Source organism: Uranotaenia lowii, chromosome 2 (assembly GCF_029784155.1).
Source record: "Uranotaenia lowii strain MFRU-FL chromosome 2, ASM2978415v1, whole genome shotgun sequence".
Taxonomy (NCBI): Eukaryota; Metazoa; Arthropoda; class Insecta; order Diptera; family Culicidae; genus Uranotaenia; species Uranotaenia lowii.
The window spans coordinates 427,121,934-427,141,700 of record NC_073692.1 but is presented as its reverse complement, the minus strand read 5'-3'; the positions used below and the strand labels follow the sequence as shown (position 1 = coordinate 427,141,700).

Here is a 19,767-nt window from a genome sequence, read left to right as displayed (position 1 = left end):
ATTGTAGGAGGAGTTAAGAGGAAGATTTTGAATAGGGAGTGGGGCTTCTTCGGATAGGGTTAGATTTGGTTGGATATTGCTGGTGGAAGAAAAGTGCTGGCAGAAAGCTTCAGCAAGGAGAGGTGGGTCGTTGGTATAGTTGTGGTTAAGGAGCAGGTGAAATTGATTTTTCCGGGGCTCTCCATTGAGGATTTTGATTTTACTCCAAAGGATTTTGGATGGGGTGTTGGGATTTATTTCTTCAGTGAACTTTAGCCAGCATTCGTTTTTTGCGGAGCGGACGGCGGACCTTGCTGCTGCCCTGGCTTTTTTGAAGGCTATCAGAGCATTTTGTTTATTGGGATGGTCATTTGGAATTCGTCTCAGGAGTCGCAAGGCCTTCCTACGTTTTTTCAGAGCTTCTCGGACTTCAGGTCCCCACCATGGAACCGCTGTTTTCCCTGGTATCCCACTAGTGCGGGGAATGAATTGTGTACCCGCGTCCAACAGAATGTTATTGAATTGCTCGAGAGAAATGGATTCATGCATGGAGATTAAGTTGTCGATATGTGTTTGGTAATCTTCCCATTTGGCTTCATCATATCGCCAACGAGGTCTTGTTGCGGCTATTGGGGAGGGGTGTTGTAGGTTGATTAGGAGGGGAAAGTGATCGCTTCCACCATTGTCTTCTAGGGCTTTCCAACCGAATTTAGGACCAAGAGTCCATGAGACCATGCTTAGGTCAATGGCTGATGTGTTGCCCGTGCGAGGGCATAAGCGTGTAGGGGAGCCATCATTCAAAATGGTAAGACATTGTGTTTGGGCTAAGTCCTCAATAAACTCACCCTTTCGGTCAACGGTTTTACTACCCCATTCCGTAGAGTGGGCGTTGAAATCACCGAGTAGGATAAAAGGGGGCGGTATTTGGGGAATAAGGTCTTCAAAGTTTTTAGTGTAGTCTTCATAAGACAGTGATGGCGATGCATAAAGAGATACTACGGAGATTTTGATGGGGGCATCCGTATACAGCCGTATACAGATGACGTTGAGTAGGGAGTTAATGTTTACTGAGGAGTATGGGGTTCCGTTTTTTATTCCAATGCCTACGCCTCGGCTGTAGGGGTTCGAGGGATTTTTATGTGCCAAAAAGTGATATCCGTTTATTATATTTGTCTTAGTTGTTGAATGTGGGGAGAGGGTTTCTTGAAGGGCGAGAATTATAGGGGAGAATTTTGAGACAAGGAGTTGTAGTTCGGGTAGCCGGGTTCGGAGACCAAATATATTCCACTGTAATGCGAAGTTGGTTATGGTTTTTCGGGTGGGGCTATTGCGACTGTTTTGGGCCATGATTATAGAAGGAAAAGTGGTAGATAGAAGTGTTCAGAGAGTGGAAATAATTGGAAAGATTTTTAAATATGGAATCTATGGTTGGTTTGACTTACCAGTCTTCAGAAAATAAGATGGGTTTACCGGTGGGGTTGGATGGGATTTTTGTTGGTTGGTGTTCGCAGTCAAGTTTTTAGTTGGAAGTGTAGTATGGTCTGGTCTGCGTTGACATTTCTTTTTGGGACGGTTCGGCATTTTGTTGTCATCCAGTTGTTTATTTTCTGTTCCGGTAGGGGAATCGTCCGATGAAGTCCTCCAGAAACGCTTGGTGTTGGAAGCCTTGCTGATGGCAGAGTTGTTGCTTTCCATACTGGTGTCACTTTCGGAGTTGTCCTGAGATTCGTTGATTTGCTCTTTATTCTTCACCAGCTGAGAAAAGGTAGCTATTTGTGCGGTGAGGAATGCCACCTGTCTGCGTAGTTCGGCAATTTCACGGTCTTTGTCATCGGTGGAGCAGCTGGGGTTGATCCGGATCTGATTCAGTCGTTGTTGAATGGAACTGGTCTGATTTTGGTGGGTTCTGTACTCCTTAACAGCGTCGCTGTGAGAGATGCCGCGGTCTGTTCTGATCTTGATGATTTCAAGTTCGTCCTTGAAAGCAGGGCAGGCCCGGCTGGTGGTGGGATGGGGATTTTGGCAGTTCAAACAATTTGGAGGAAGCTGACAATCCGTGTGCAATTTGTTTTCTCCACAGATAAGACAGGTCACATCGTTTTTGCAGTGCTTTTTCGTGTGCCCGAAATTACCACACTGCATACACATCATGGGGCGAGGGTAGTATTGGCGTGTTGGGGTTTGTAGGAAACCAAATCGGATGCGAGCTGGGACTGTGGTGCCTTGAATTGTCAAGACTAGTGTGTCCGTGGGAACCTCCTTGCCGTCCACTTTTCTAAGAAACCTGTAAACATTTGTGACCCCTTGACTGGCTAGATCACTTGCTAGTTGTTGGTTCGATGCACCAGCTACCTCTTTACATGTTACGACACACTTACATGTGTTGAGGGTTGGATGCAAAGAGATGGTAACTGGAGTGGAATCAATCAGCTCGTTTATGGTGAGTAATTTTTCCACTTGTTTCGGAGATCTTACTTTTAACAGGTAAGATTGTCCTTTGTCGTAGGGATGGCCACCAGCGATTTGACCGACAGCCAGTTCCACAGTCTTGGAAATGATGAAAGGATAGGCGGGCAATTTGGCAGTGGAGGAAGGTTTCAGCAGGAGGAATTGTATTTCTCCGTGTTCGCCTCTTGGGTCCATCCATTCAGGTAGTCTTCTCCGGTTTGAGCTGCTTGGCTGCGGGGCAGGGCCCCATGGAGGGGGATTTTCCCCCATAACAACGAAACACTGATCACTGAGCACTTTTAATTTCCACTACGTAAAATCCTTAAGATGAGATGTCCGTGATAGCGAAGGTTAGAAAAAACGCGGCGATGAAAATTTTCAGCAGCGAAAACTTAGCACTTGTTCAAAAGCGTCCTATCTCAATGGCGGTTCGAGATTGAATGGCGAATGAGTGGACGTACTGAAGTGGTATGCGGACAATAAGGTCAATTTTGTGCCGAAAAAGTTCAACCCTAGAGAGAAGTACTGGGCGATTATGAAGCAGCACCTTCTTAAACGACCTAAGGTAGTGAAGACAGTCGAGAAACTGAAGAAAGTATGCGGGTTAACATGCAAAAAACGGTTGATTCACAGGTTGTGCAGAATCTTATGGCCGGGGGGCCAAGGCTCGGGCATTTGCGTATGGATGGTACCTAAATTCGAGTAAAATGGTAAAATGAAGTATAATAGTTTTTTTTCAATCCCTGAAAATTTGATGGCAATCGGATGAAAACTCGAATTTTGCGAATTAATTTTGTGTGTGGCAATTTCATCGTGGACACCCTTTATACTGAGCAGATATTGTGTTCAAAGGATTTGTTTGGTTTCGAAACGCGAACCCTCACTCTAGTTCGAATGCACAGCGTAAGGAGGCAGCTCTGATTTTCTCTGATCTACACAGTAAATGAAAATTACCGAGTTCGGTAATTTTTTTACCGAAATCCTAACATGTGTAAATCGTTAAACTGTTCGGTAATTTTTCCGGTAAAAAATAAACGAACATCGGTAAATCGACTCTTCATTTACCGATGTTCGTTTATTTTTTACCGAAAAAATTACCGAACAGTTTAACGATTTACACATGTTAGGATTTCGGTAAAAAAATTACCGAACTCGGTAATTTTCGTTTACTGTGTATATTTCTAAGGGGTGGTGTTGAATGAACCAATTGGTTTAAAATCCCAAAAAAAAAAAAACTATGTTTCTAAGACGGAACCGTTTTTGTAGGTTTACTGAAAGATGTTTCTAGGTTTACCCAAAGCTAGGAACGATCCCCTAGCCCCGCAACGCGAAGAGTAAGGAACATATATCACTCTCGTTCGAACGCGCAGCGTGAAGAGGCAGTCTCTTCGCTCTGATCTTTATTTCTGAGACGGCTCCGTTTTTCTAGGTTTCTAGATTCTAGAGGTTCTAGATCTAGAAAGGCCCCATGTTTCTTGGTTTACCCAAAGCTAGGGACGATTCTCGTAAGGATATCCTCGTAAGGATATCCTTGTAATTCTGATCCATGTTTCTAGGACGGACTTTTGAACATTTGAAACAGACCACTGTAGTGACCTTCCTCTAACCCCGCGTTAAAACGTGACTATCTTTGCCAAATTTCGTTTATAGAATGATCTCTCCCTTGTTGTTGTTGTTGCATGCACGCTTCACTTTAAAACCGTCCCTTTGTCAATACACGAACGGAAATTAAGCTTCAATTTTGAATTGTAAATAATAGTTTGTTAAACCCTTTTACTTAAATTCCAGATATTTCCACATTTGCTTATTTTTCATTATTATTAAAACATTCGAAATCATTTTAACTGTAAATCAGCTCTCATTTCCTTACTAACCCTTGCTATAACTACCACATTCGCCTTCTCCTGTACTCTAATCAAAACTTTTTGTTGATTCTTCTTACTATAGTGACGAAATATAATGAAAAAGGATCGTAGAAGTATTTAACCGGCAGGAAGAGTAAAATAAGCTCAAACGATTTTATCTTTCACCTTTTCAATGAAAAAGCTATTGTTTTTTTTTTTTATTTCCAGGAAATGTTTATTATCGCCTATATTTAAATCAGCAGTGCTCTTAAAAGTTGTTATTTTTTCAATCATTTATAATTTGCCGTTATTTTAAGGTTTTTTTTTTAAGTAGCGATCGATTGTTGTGTTTATTAGATTCATGATTTCTAGCATGAATTGAAATGAACATGACCCCTCGCATATTTTCTTTTGATTGATTTCTTTGATCAACGTTATGTACCATTCAACTCTTTGTTCGACGCTTTTCATCATTTCACTCTTTATTTAACGTTTTTCATTATTGTATTTCATTTCATAACTCAATCATGATCCGATTCATCACGCATCAATCGAACTGAACTGAACCTCTCGCAAGTTGTTTTTTTTTGCATTCTTTATTGATTTTCACTACAAACATTCAACCTTAAATTCAACGCCTTTCTTATCATTCAACTCTTTATTAAACTTTTTTTTTCTTTAATTTTATTTTCTAACTCAATTTGATCAGTGACTCAAAAAAAATTTTTTTTTTTAGCTTTCTTTATTCTATGCATTTTGCCATTCAGCTTTTTATTCGACTCTTTCTTATCATTCAATTCTTTATTCGACATTTTTCATCTTTGCATTTTATTATATAATCCATAACCCATCACTTGACCTGTCACAAGTTGTCTTTTGATTGCTATTTATCATTGCATATCATATCATAACTCAATCATAATCCGATTCATGACCTCTCGCATGAATCGAACAGAACTTGACCTCTCGCAAGTTGTCTTTTGATTGTTATCTATCATTGCATATCATTTCATAATTCAATCATAATCCGATTCATGACCTCTCGCATGAATCGAACTGAACTTGACCTCTCGCAAGTTGTCTTTTGATTGTTATTCATCATTGCATATCATTTGATTATCAGTCATAATCCGATTCATGACCTCTCGCATGAATCGATCTGAACTTGACCTCTCGCAAGTTGTCTTTTGATTGCTTATTTATTCAACGCATTTCATCATTCCACTCTATATTCAACATTTTCCATCATTGCATTTCATAACTAAATCATTACTCGATTCATGACTTTTCGAATGAATTTATTGCTTCCTTTATTCCACATTATTCATCGTAGCATCTCAAAAAATAACTCATTCTAGTTAAATTTTTCGAAACGAGTTTTATTTTAATTATTATTCTATTCATGCATGTTGGACATGCAAATTTTCACGTCATCTTGGTTTCCCTAATTAACTGTCAAGTGATAAACCGTCATCCAATCCGTGATCAACCAAACCCTTAATTAGATAATAGTCATTTGACCAACATAACCTCAACCTCTCTAATAAGTGACTGAAACGTACTTTTAGTGAACCTTTGACTTCCTTCTTTTCTTATTTTTTTTTTTAATCAGACTTCATCGAAACGCCCTACTTTGGTTTAATCCGTTGCCCGTGAAAAAGACTCTCGAAGTTTTATTGTTAAACAGATAAACGATCTGAAAATCTGTCTGACATTCAATGCACAGCTAGTTGTACCGAGTGTATTCCTTTCAACTTTGTGTAAGTAAGAAAAGGGTCGTTAAAGTTATTTTACCTTGATGTAATGTAATGTACATTGCAAAAGATTCATTCAATAATCGAAGAGAGATCAGTTATTATAATTGTAATTTCAATTTAATACAATTTCATCATACACATTGACGACGTGGTCACCTTCATTCATGATGATCAAAATTCCAAGAGATCATTCGTCTCGTATCGCTCATAGTGAACAGTCGCGTTTCGAGATTTCGTCCAATATATCCGGGTGTTTCGTTCCGTTCGGGCGTTTAATACGGTGTTTTGTACCACGCTATACGTTTTTCTGCCAAAGGCAGACCCCAGCTCGCCAAAGTGGTGCTATTATAGTGTTGGTCGACAAAAAAAAAGGTTTTTTTCTGGCTAGCTGACTGCCCTCAACTGGTCACCACGAGGGCCGCCGCCATTGTTTGACTCATCATCATCATCAATCTGGTCGTTCTTGCTCGAGCCGAGACTTGACGTGGCAGCCATCTTCGAAGAAGGACCACGTGGTTGGGATCACCACTGAAGGAGCCAATCAAAACAAAAATCAAGTTTGTTATACTTTTCTTACTTTTCTCTATTTCTAATTCTATTTTTTCTCTATTATATATTTCGATCAAATTGAGCTTCGCTTTTATTTTCATGAAATATGAGCGAAGGCGGGGGGTCGGACCCGCCAGAGGTGGATGGTGAGCAAATCATCTATGAGGATGAGGAGCATCTGGAGGATTCAGCTGTAGCTGGTTCTTCGAATGCTCATCCTTCTCCGCCAGTTGATATTGCTACTCCATCTGCAGCCGCGGGAAAAACAACCCGACTCCGAGTTTATCCTGATAATTCATCCTCTTCTGGGCCGGGGGTGGTTTTCATCCGGCCCAAAACTAACGGAAAACCATTAAATTTAGTGCAGATCACGAAAGATCTGGCTAGGTGGCCCTCCGTTACCAGTGTTTCCAAAGTACGTCCGAACAAATTGCGCGTTGTTGTGGCCGACCGGAAGGCCGCAAACGGAATTCTTGCCAGTAATTTTTTTAATTTAGAGTATCAGCTCTATATTCCATCTCGAGACGTAGAGATCGAGGGTGTGATCACCGAATCGAGTTTGGAGGCTGAGTACGTTAAGTCTCACGGCGTAGGTAAGTTCAAGAGCCTTGATTCGACTTCGGTCGGAATCTTGGATTGTCGCCAACTCATGACTGCCTCCGTCGTTGATGGCGTTACCAAGTATTCGCCTTCAGCCTCGATTCGGGTTACATTTGCAGGAACAGCCCTCCCTCATTACGTCTTGATTGACGGAATTTTAAGGCTTCCAGTACGCCTTTATGTGCCTCGCCCAATGCAATGCAAGAATTGCATCAAGTTGGGGCATACTGCTTCGCATTGCTGCAACAAGAAGCGATGCTTGCATTGTGGGGAGAATCATGGGGAAGGAGCATGCTCAGCAGTTGAGCAAAAATGCGTCTATTGCGGGGGCTCACCCCATGATATCTCCTCCTGCGAGGCATTTCAGGCAAGCTGGGATAAACAGAGGCGCTCTTTAAAAGAACGCTCCAAGCGTTCTTATGCCGCCATATTAAAGAGCGCCTCTCCACCGGTCCAACCTCAGACCAGTAACATTTTTTCTGTGCTGTCAGTTGACAATGAAGACACAGATACGGCTGATGAAGTTCAGCCAGTCTTCGTTGCAGGAGGCTCTCGGAAGCGAACGAAGGCGCCTTCTCCGAAAATACCAGCTAAAATAGCTACGGTTGTCTCTTCAAATAGAAACGAGAAAAAGTCGTCTGCTGCTGAAAAGGAAAAACAAGTTCCTCCAGGTTTCCGCGGAAATGCACCACTGCAGAATAAACCAACAGCTGCGGGAGCTTCGCAAACCCAAACCCCAAACGTGATGCCAGAATCAACGACTCAGTCTGGGCTCTTTAAGTTGACTGACATTTTGAACGGATTTTTTTCGTGTTTTAATGTATCAGAACCCGTGAAAGACATTGTATTTGCAATGCTTCCTGTATTAAAGACATTTTTAAAGCAATTGATGCAAACTTGGCCCCTCCTTTCAGTGTTTGTATCTCTCGATGGCTAATTTACGCCGAGAGGTCGGAGATATCACTGTACTACAGTGGAATTGTCGTAGTCTTATTCCAAAATTGGATTCATTGAATTATTTACTTCATAAAACAAACTGTGATATCTTTGCATTGTCCGAAACTTGGCTATCTTCTCAATCTAACATCTCATTCCACAATTTTAATATTATCCGTCTGGATCGTGACGATTCTTATGGAGGGGTGCTTTTGGGGATCAATAAGTGCCACTCTTTTTATAGAATTCACCTTCCTTTATCAGGCGGAATTGAAGCTGTTGCATGTCATACAACAATAAGAGGTAAGGACTTATGTGTTGTCAGTTTGTACTGGCCTCAGAGAGTTGCAGTGGATCGAAATCACCTAGAGGACCTGTGCTCAGTGCTCCCTGAGCCAAGGTTGATCCTGGGTGACTTCAATTCACATGGAACTGTCTGGGGAGAACAAATTGACGATAGTCGTTCTACTCTTATCTATGACATTTGCGACAGTTTCAATTTAACAGTATTGAACACGGGTGAAAAAACACGGGTACCTAAACCTCCTGCAAGACAAAGTGCAATTGACCTCTCACTCTGCTCAAATTCACTATCATTTGATTGCCAGTGGAAGGTAGTCCATGATCCGAATGGTAGTGATCACTTACCTATCGAAATTACTATCACCAATGGGGTCAGCTCTTCGAACACAATAAATATGACATATGACCTTACAAGACACATCGACTGGAAAAAGTACTCGGACACAATTAAAACCGCCATCGACTCTATGCACGTTTTACCTCCTTTGGAGGAGTACCACTTTCTTTCTTGTCTGATACACGATAGTGCAGTTGACGCTCAAACAAAACCCATCCCAGAATCATCTATTCATCGAAGGCCTCCTAATCCATGGTGGGACCCTCAGTGTTCTAAGCTTTATAAGGACAAATCAACAGCATTTAAAGAATTTCGAAAACATGGAACTCTTGTCCATTTTGAAGCTTACGTTTCCCTTGAAAATCAGTTTAAAAAGTTAACCAAGGGGAAGAAAAAGGCGTATTGGAGGAATTTTGTTAGTGGGTTATCGCGTGAAACATCCTTAAGTACTTTGTGGAAAGTGGCACGAAGCATGCGTAATCGATCATCTACAAATGAAAGTGAGGAATATTCACATAGGTGGATATTTAAATTCGCACGGAAAGTCTGTCCAGATTCTACACCTGTGCAAAAAATAATCCGGAACGTGCCTCCTGATAGGTCTGATAGTGGTCTAGACTCAAGCTTTTCGATGGTCGAATTCTCACTTGCCCTCCTCTCTTGCAACAATTCAGCTCCGGGAATTGATGAAATCAAATTTAACTTGTTGAAAAACCTTCCGGATGCTGCAAAATTTCGCTTGTTAAATTTATTTAACCAATTCTTGGAGCATAACATTGTTCCCCAAGATTGGAGACAAGTGAGAGTCATTGCTATCCAAAAGCCCGGAAAACCAGCGTCTGATCCCAACTCTTACCGTCCAATAGCGATGTTGTCTTGTATACGCAAATTGATGGAGAAAATGATATTGTTTCGTTTGGACAAATGGGTAGAAACAAATGGTCTCCTTTCAGATACTCAATTTGGGTTTCGAAGGGGCAAAGGGACAAACGATTGCCTCGCTTTGCTGTCTTCAGAGATACAAATGGCGTACGCAAAACGTGAGCAAATGGCTTCAGTGTTTCTAGACATAAAGGGAGCTTTTGATGCAGTCTCAATAGAGGTTTTGTCAGACAAGTTGCACTCCCGGGGTCTGCCTCCTCTATTGAACAACATCTTATACAGCTTACTTTGTGAGAAACATTTGAACTTTGCTCACGGAGATTTTGCAGTTAGAAGAACATCTTACATGGGCCTCCCACAGGGTTCATGTTTGAGTCCACTTTTGTACAACTTTTATGTGAGTGACATCGACAGCTGTCTCTCTGAAGGCTGCACTCTAAGACAACTTGCAGATGACGGAGTAGTGTCTGTCACAGGATCTACTGAGTCTCATCTGCACAGGCCTTTACAAGATACTTTAGACAGATTGTCTTCCTGGGCTTTGGGGCTTGGGATTGAGTTTTCCCCTCAGAAAACGGAAATGGTTGTTTTCTCTAAGAAACGTAGACCTGCTCAACCTAAGCTTCAACTCCTAGGCAGAACGATCACTCAATCGAGGAGTTTCAAGTATCTTGGGGTTTGGTTTGATTCCAAGTGTACCTGGAGAGCCCACATTGAGTATCTGAAAGGAAAATGCCAACAAAGAATCAATTTTCTCCGATCAATTACTGGCACCTGGTGGGGAGCCCATCCAGAAGATCTTATCAAATTGTATCGAACAACTATTCTATCCGTTATGGAATATGGTAGCTTCTGTTTCCAGTCAGCTGCCAAAACTCACCTCATCAAACTAGAGCGTATCCAATACCGTTGTCTCCGTATCGCTTTGGGCTGTATGCCCTCAACACACAACATGAGTCTTGAAGTTTTGGCAGGAATACTCCCTTTGAAAGATCGATTCAATTTACTATCACTTCGGTTCCTCATCAGGTGTGAGGTCATGAACCCATTGGTGATTGTAAATTTCGAAAGGTTACTTGAGCAAAATGTTCAAACCAGATTTATGTCTATATACCATATCCTCATGTCAATGCAGGTAAACCCTTCTTCGTATTCTCCAACTCGTGTTTGTAACCCAGACTACGATCATTCTTCTGTCCAGTTTGATTTGTCTATGCAGCAGGAAATTCGTGGAATCCCGGATCCGCATCGTCCTCTTCTGATTCCAAGAATTTTCGAAGCTAAATATAGACACGTCGATGCTGATAAAATGTACTTTACCGATGGATCACTTATAGAGGAAACAACAGGATTTGGAGTGTTCAACGAAATATCCAGCGCATCTCACAGTCTCCAGTCACCATGCTCTGTATATGTTGCAGAGTTAGCAGCTATTCACTGGGCTTTGAATAGTATCGCCACACGACCTATTGAACACTACTATATTATAACTGATAGTCTCAGCTCTGTTGAAGCAATCCGCTCTATAAAACCAGGAAAATTCACGCCGTACTTCCTCGAAATGATACGAGATATATTGACCACTTTATCAAGACGTTGCTTTTCTATCACCTTTATCTGGGTCCCCTCACATTGCTCAATAGCAGGCAATGAGAGGGCAGATTCCCTTGCAAAAGTGGGTGCGATGGAAGGCAACATTTACCAGCGTGAAATCGTATTCAACGAATTTTACTTCTTGGCTCGAAGAAACTCTCTTGTCAACTGGCAGCGTAGATGGGACGAGGATGAGTTGGGTCGGTGGTTCCACTCGATTATCCCAAAGGTAAGCCTTAAACCCTGGTTTAATAGATTGAACCTGACTCGGGATTTTATTCGTATATTTTCCCGTCTCATGTCCAATCATTATTCCATGAATGCGGTACTCTATCGTTTAAATATTGCTGGCAGCAATTTATGCGGATGTGGTCTAGGTTACCATGACATCGAGCATATTGTTTGGTCGTGTGAGGACCACCTATTCGCCAGAGCGAACTTTATAGATTCCCTTCGGGCCCGAGGAAAACCACCCGACGTTCCAGTGAGGGATGTATTAGGTATGATGGACTTGGACTATATGTTCAAGATATACCTTTTCCTAAAAGCTATCGATCTTCGACTATAATTCTCTTTATTTTCATATTTCCCTTTCTATCTTTCTTTTTCTTCAAAAAAAAAAAAGTGAACTAGATCTAAGTACACAATTGTAATCAAACAAAATGAGTTTGGCTCCTTAAAGCCTAAAGGTATGAGCCGTTTCAAATAAATAATTTACAAAAAAAAAAAAAATTCCAAGAGGCATGTTTGCAAAAGTGATTCTCTTATTCCTTGCTGATTAGGTTCAACATCACTTATAAGTACCGCATTTAAGAAGTTTGATAACAGAGTTATCGATAAAAATATTTTAATCTAATTTTTTTTTTTTTTTAAGACGCACCTGTTAGGTAGATCGTTTTGCTTGCTGTGCCTGTGACGTCCTATCAAATCAAATTGCTTTGTTCACACAAGAGATATTTGCTCCTATTCCCCTTCAGTTTATTTTAAGAAACAAACCATTTGTTGCTACCCCTAGTATTCGGCAACCTTATACCGTATTTGTTTATGCCGAGTGTTGCACTAGTGTTGCACTGGTGCACCACTAGGTGCTGTCAAACTGTTTGTTTATTCGGACGGTGTTGCACTGGTTTTGACCTGTCGGAGTTCTGCTTACGGACGGTGGCCCACCGATAATTTTGCCAGTGTTGCGAGAGAGCGTGTGAGTGAGTGGGGTAGCAATACACTGGCGACGATTTGTGTTTGTTTTTGTCGGGTACGGTGGAACACTGACCGAGGGGAGAAAACAAATACGGTATTAGTGGCGTGATTACCGATCGACCGATTATAAGTTTGTTACTTAGTCGGTTTAAATAATAATCACATACATTAATCTACATTTCTCAAGTTCGGATAGTGGTTCGTAGTATCACTCTGCTTTAGTTAGAGTTTACTTTTTTTTAAGAAAGACCTCCTCAGGGCATTCTGAGCATCATTTCTCAATCAACTTCTAAATATTCACCAAATTTTATTTTTATCAGGTTGAAAAACTTGAAATTAAGAGAAATTGACCTAAAAATAAAAATATTTAAACCAGAATTGGTTGAAACAGGTACATACCAATATTATCATTTTCTTCAACAGACAGTTCCTGATAGAACTGTGGCAGTAGTGCTCGAACCCGACATTAAGGAAAGTACCGATGTTTTCAAAACTTCCGCACTATAACTAATCAGATTGTTTGGTGTAAATGTTTCTCCTGCATCGCGTTGAATCGCATTATCACAAACGTAAAACGTAAAACCTGCAAAGAGAATCGATGCGACGAATTTTGATCACTATCGTCCTAAATGGTTTTAGCATTAAGTGCGTAGACTTACCGCTACATGCAAATATCCATTTCCATATCTTTTAAGCTTCTATCCATTTTCAATTTTCTGTATATGTGAACGGAGGTAGTAATTAAATAGGGAAAGAATAACTCTACGTTCCTTTCTTTTCATTTTCAAAAACATAATTGATTGTAAACAGAAAAAAACCACCAAACACTCCAGTAGATGGATTCTGGTAACTGGTATCATTTGTACACCGAGATAAAAAGAATGGTTTTTTTTTAATTCGCGTATAAATTTTAGAAACTTACTAATAAAGTAGCGTTTTTTTTAAATTTTTATGTGCTTGTTTTACAACCTTTCATTGTAGTCCTTTTTTAAAAAAGTGTTATTTAGTCATATATATATTTTTAATGCAAGCGATGTTTAGACTGAACATTAAAATCATGGTTTTCATGATTTTTTTAACATGGAACTAAATTGTTTTATTTTTCGATAGATGTAAGTTTCTAATAGCTAAATTCTATTTTGATAATTCACAAGCCTGTATTTGATCGGTTGAGTTAATCACGATAAAGGCCACTCGAAACAATTCTCCTGGGTATTATTTGGATTCATGTACTTCTTAAACGGATGAGTATAAATTTTGCTTTTGTTTCGCATCTCATGTAAATAATATTAGTTTTTTTTTTACAGTGCATAATTTGGTTGGAGATGGATTCGAAGTATGAAATTCGATGAATTCACTCGCACACACAAACATCAACATTCTCAATTTTACTTTTTTTTTTTTTGTCATCTCGTCGTGGTCGTCCCACAGATTAAACAACTTACCGTTCAATTATTTCCAAAAAGGCCGTGCCCTGCGTACTTACAATTTCACACTTCCCTTTTATTTGATGCCACAAACTTCTCGAGAACTCACGCCGTAAACAGTAAATTTCGCATAATTTAAAGAATTCCTTTTGAATTGTTGCCAGCTCTGGTATCAATTTAAGGGCTGGTTAGGTTCGCTGTTGGACTGCGCCATTGTAGTGACCTTCCTCTAACCCCGCGTTAAAACGTGACTATCTTTGCCAAATTTCGTTTATAGAATGATCTCTCCCTTGTTGTTGTTGTTGCATGCACGCTTCACTTTAAAACCGTCCCTTTGTCAATACACGAACGGAAATTAAGCTTCAATTTTGAATTGTAAATAATAGTTTGTTAAACCCTTTTACTTAAATTCCAGATATTTCCACATTTGCTTATTTTTCATTATTATTAAAACATTCGAAATCATTTTAACTGTAAATCAGCTCTCATTTCCTTACTAACCCTTGCTATAACTACCACAACCACGAACTAACTTGAAATCGTAATAGAAATGATAATCCAAATCGAATATTAAGACATTTTCAATAACTATCGTAAACACGTTGGTATTGAGTGATTTTCTATCATTCATGTACGACAAGCTTTGCCCAAAATAAATTGAATCGGATAGAATTTTAACACGTTCGTCGCCCAAAAAAAATCTCAGAGCATGAAAGTAAAGCGAGAGAGCTTCAGATTTACAACGCGTGGCAGAACTGAGCGGCAACCTTGCTTAAGAGAGCCGTCACCCATATGTGGGTGACGTGGCGACGAACGTGTTAATCAATTCGTAAATATGTCTCCAAAAAGTTGAGAATAAGCCCATTCGACATTTACGATTTGAGTGAACTGATTTACGATAAATGGGCGGTCCTTCATTTGACACTCTCTCCTGTTTCTTCCTTTGACCGGTTCGAAAAAGAAAATCTCACCTACACGCAGAAAAATATATTTTGAAAACAATAAGATTTCGGTCGAAAATAATAAAAATTTTGGTTGGGAAAATGCACAAATATATTTTCGATAACTTTGACTGAAAATATCGATTTAATTTAAACTTATCGTTTGATTGGAAATGAAATACACCCTTTTTAAAAATGAATCAAAATTTCTATCGAAATAAATATTTTTTTGGGTAAAACGAATAATACATTTTGGGATCAAGAGAATAAATACCCAGTTCAAAATAACAACAGTTTCAAGGTTCGAAATAGATGATTTAAAAGCAATTAAAATGAAAGCAGAAAATTTTGGTTTCAAGTTCATTTTAATAGTTTAAGGGATTTTCAGAATTTATGAAAAACATCAAAATAACACTTTGTAATTTTATTTATTTCGTCGTTTTTCATTTATTCTTCTTGGAACTGCTAGGTACATGCATGAAAACGATGAGCTCACTCGTATTGCCTGCTTCAGGAGAGAACCGTTCTGCGCAGTGGAATTGCTAGTGTGCGATCTCCGAGCTGGCTAGTCCAATGCTGTTCAACGCATCTTTTTAAGCCTTATCAGACTCCGGCCAGCAATGGTACGCTTCCAGCCGCCTTGTTCTTCTCTACCGGTGAGAATTAACGGCGATGGCAAACCTGGGGGCGAAAAGAAAATTGTTTTTTAACTTAATTCACGAACAGCAAAAACTACTAGATTTAATTTACCTGGAATTCTGCTGCCTTCTGGAAAAAAAAATTCCGCAAACCCCTTTGTGGTAATGGTAGGAACTTTCTGCAAAGACGGGGAATGCAATAATCCCACATTTGAGGGCCCGTCTGCCGTTCATCTTTCTGAAAATGAATGTGTAATAAAAAATTGAAATCTTTATTTACGTTAAAATTACAAACATCTTACCGTAACCAAAGTAAAAGGTTCCTTCAGGAATGCGGACCAAACCTCCAGTACCATTCCTCTTTCAATTTGAAAAAAAAAAAAACAAACAATTTTCCCGCGCACTTTTTTTCTTTTTTAACTTTACGTTTTAAAGTCACACGGTAATAAAAACAATCTTTATTTCGTTTTAAAACCAACCAGATTTCAAATGAAAGTAATAAAAAATTTGAGTGTATGAATAACAATATTTTTCTTTTATTTGAATTCAGCTTTTTTGTGAAAACTGTCGAAAAATCTGCGTTGATAGTATAAAATTAAACAACAAAACGTTTTGTCGAAACCAACCCCCCTTCTTTTTCTGCGTGTATAGAGCTATAGCGTGTACCAAATCAACTGATGAGTTGGCATCGTGGTAAGATACCGGACTGCGAACTCGGAGGACTGGAGTTGAAATCTCGGTCGAGGATTTTTTTTTTCGTTTATTTTGCATTTTTTTTTTGGAAAATCGAATCGTTGGAATCTTGTCATTGTAGATATATCGCCTCCACTTTTGTAGCTATATGCTATTTTGGTAAGTTTAATACAATCTTTTTATCTGTTATATTTGTTTGAATAATTCTGTTGTTTCTGCGTTATACCTTCATAAATGTTTGCTGGGGTGACTCAGTTGCCAATTCATACCGCCAAATAGACTTTTTCACAAATCGGGAAACCGCGTAATGTTACAAACCGCTGAAAAGAAAATCGCCCTAAGTGCCATATGCCAAATAAGAAACTGCAAAGTGTTACAAAACGCCAAATGGTAAACCGCCAATGGTTTACCGGGAGCTATGATACAATCTGTGGTTGGTAACTATTTAGAAAAACTTGTAACATTTTTTTATTTTTCTCGGCATTGCCGCAAACATCGAGAATGCAGGAGGTGAAGCGGCCCAAAGTGGCCTTGGCTCCCCAATCCGAGTCGACCCGCCGGTGGAAGCTTTGACCTTTTTACATTGGTCTAAGTCTAGTAGCGTGAGTCGATTTGGGTTCTCAAACCCTCTTAAAAGCTTCGTTTTGGTTCAAAACACATTTTTGCAGAATTTTTAAGTAACGTTTACATGAGTAAATTTGAACTCTTTTATGTTTGTATGGGAAAATTGAATATTTTGTACTGAAAAATCAACATCATTTTTAATTCTTCTGTGGAACCGAGCCTGCTTATAATTTTTAAATTCTCTTAGGGAAATTTTCCGCGAACAGCTTTGTCGAAGACCGTAACTTCGTATTTCATTGTACAAAAAAGTTATTAGGTGTTCAATGGGGGCATGTCTTTTGGCATTGACAAAAAACAAATTCAATTGACATCACTGCTGGGTGTTTTGCGAGGTAAACGCTTACTTATGACGGTTATGCAAAAGTCAACACAATGCAAACAAATAAAAACACCAGCTTCCTCAGTAACAAAAAAGAACTCGCAACTTTGTCTGAAAAAGTAGTCTCGACGTGATCACACGAAAAAATGAAATTATGCAAAATGTCATTCTCCCGTAAACAACCGAATTCGTAGTCCCACAACTGCCTCCGGTGGCGTCTTCTTCGACATCAACCTTCCTCCGGCTCGACATGTCTTCATAGGGATGTATAAATCCATTGCATTGGGCTTAAAATCCTGGAAAAAAGACATCCTGTCTTTGGTCCGTTTGGGGCTCCTAACCAACGACCTTCCATGGAACCCAAAGACATTCCAGAGGCCAAACTCTTACAATGACTTCCGTTCTGCTGACCTTCTATGACTCTTGACTTGATGACCTTCCACTGATTTTTGGTTTCTATACATCTTCCAGTGGCTCCAGCCCGTCTGCCTTTCTATAGTTCTCGGTTCGATGACCTTTCGGTGACTCTTGAAAATCTTCTTATCATTGCAACGACCTTCCGACGGCTTCTTTGCTCCACGATCTCCCAATGTCTATGTAGACTATTGGTTTGATCACCTCCCGGTGACTCTGACCTGATAACCTCTCAAATAGCTTCTTAGCCTAACGACCTTCAACTGAAAGTGAATGAATTGTGTAAGTGATGCGTTACCCTATTGGCTGTCACAATGAAGATTGGCATCAAATGATAGACAAACCTAAGACTACAAAACCTGTACCTACAGGTCTTTGAACAAACTCTGCAATCTGTTACATATTCGAGTAATTTTGCATATCCACGCAGTAGTGGACCATGACAATAGCGGTTTCCGAATGCGATCTTGTTTGTAGATTATCCATTGAACGAAAACATGTTGTGCCAACTACACGTGATAAACTAGTCGAATGTTTTGGTAATGTTAAATTTTTCAACTTTAATTCACATTGCAGCGCTGTAAGTATTTAACCCAGGAAGGACGATCTTCAACGGAATCTGCACGGGAAGTTTGGCAAAGAATATTCCTGACAACTTTGGCTTCGGGTTCCAAATAAGACAGTCGAACAGAACAGGTAAAGTGTTATTGGAAACCGGGTATCAATTTGTTGGCACCTATCTTTTATTAGACGAAAAATCCAATCTCATTTTCAGCTATGGATGAAGAAGAAACCCTCCGTAAGGCAGCTGTCGTAAAACGTTCAACAATGAGTTAAGTTTTAATTTTTTGATTTTTTTTTGAATATGTTTGGAATCTGTTTTGATTTAGTTTTTTAAAATACAATAAATTGAATTTATTTGAAGAGAAATTAAAGAAGTTTGATTTGTTCTCTGAAATAATTTTTGATAAATAAATAAATGAACAAACGACCACCATTGCTCCATTTGATCAGTTGGTTGATGATGGCAATGCGATCAACATGATCCGAAGGTCTTAGAAATGTCAAGGGAAAGACATTCAATGTGGTGGTGGTGGTGGATTCAGGTAGGCGTCAAGGAGAATTTCAAGGTCATCGAAATAGTCGTCTGTTGACGCCGGCGCCGTTTAACAATTCTCTCCATTATCTTGCCCGAGCAATCCAGGAGAGTGATGGGGAGGTAGCTGTCGATGAATTGGGGGTTCTGGTTGATGTAGTGTTCGCTTAGTAGATGTTTCGACGAGTAGGTCAGATCCCAGAATGGGAACACTGTCGACATAGGGACAAAAGGACTTCGCAGGCGAAATCTTGTACCAGATATTAAGAATAAAACAGATCTGCCTCTTTGTTACTGGCTTCCGTCCTAACCAGACGTGTGTCGTCTTATTTATTCAAAACACTAGAAACCCCTTTATTTGTGTCCTTAATTATAAGTTGTCGGCACCACTGGCAGCATTGGTTAGGTTGTCAACAAGAGGCACCGTGTGTGACCTGGGGGAGGAAGACTGAAATTTGCTGCATCGTTTTCTGCATCGTTTTTTTACTGTTCGGCAAAAAGCCAGCAATTGTTGAAAAGATTTGTAATCGTTCAAATTATAACTTACGATGATCAGTTTCGTGTAGTGAGTCATGTAACTCAGTTGTTTAGGTGCTAAATTTAGATTTAGCTATATTTTTAGAACAACCATTAATCAAGCCATTTTTATTTATCAGCTTCAAAACTTTGACGAAATTTGAGCGACATAATACGCCTGATCATGCAGGAATTTACCAGAAGAAAGCAAAACTTAATTAAATCATTGTTTTATGCAGAACAAGTGCTTTTCAGCATGAAAAAAGTTTTATTAAAAATTACTAAATAAGAAAGTAAAATTTTGAACCTTCGCACTGGTCGGTAGATTGATGAGAGAAATTTGACGTTTGAATTTTTCTTTTCTTTTTTTATTCAGTCTTCCTCCCCCAGTGTGTGACCACCTTTTTCTTTGCAAACATACTGTAAACGTTTCCCTCGCATTGTGCGCGTCTTTTTGAACAAGTTCGGAGTAATTGTTTGTATGCCGTGAAAATTTAGTTATTTCCGTGAACGTCCCGCAGAAGAGGTATCACTTGTAGAAGTGCAACAATTTCGCAATATCTCCAACCGTAAGTTGCCCCTTTTTTGATGATATTTGACCCAAGAGAAATAACTGTTATTGTTCGTACAGTGATCCCACCATTCCGAACCACCGATATTTTGCCAGGTAGCTT

General features: G+C 39.6%; 1 long non-coding RNA gene across 1 annotated transcript; it reads right to left on the bottom strand.

The window, feature by feature from the left end:
• Positions 1-15,202: 15,202 nt before the first annotated feature.
• LOC129744776 (uncharacterized) lies at positions 15,203-15,876 on the bottom strand. The gene is made up of 3 exons (XR_008736997.1): positions 15,734-15,876; positions 15,544-15,669; positions 15,203-15,474 (listed from the first exon to the last, which is right to left on the bottom strand). It is a non-coding gene; the product is annotated as an uncharacterized LOC129744776 (long non-coding RNA).
• Between the last annotated feature and the right edge of the window lie 3,891 nt (positions 15,877-19,767).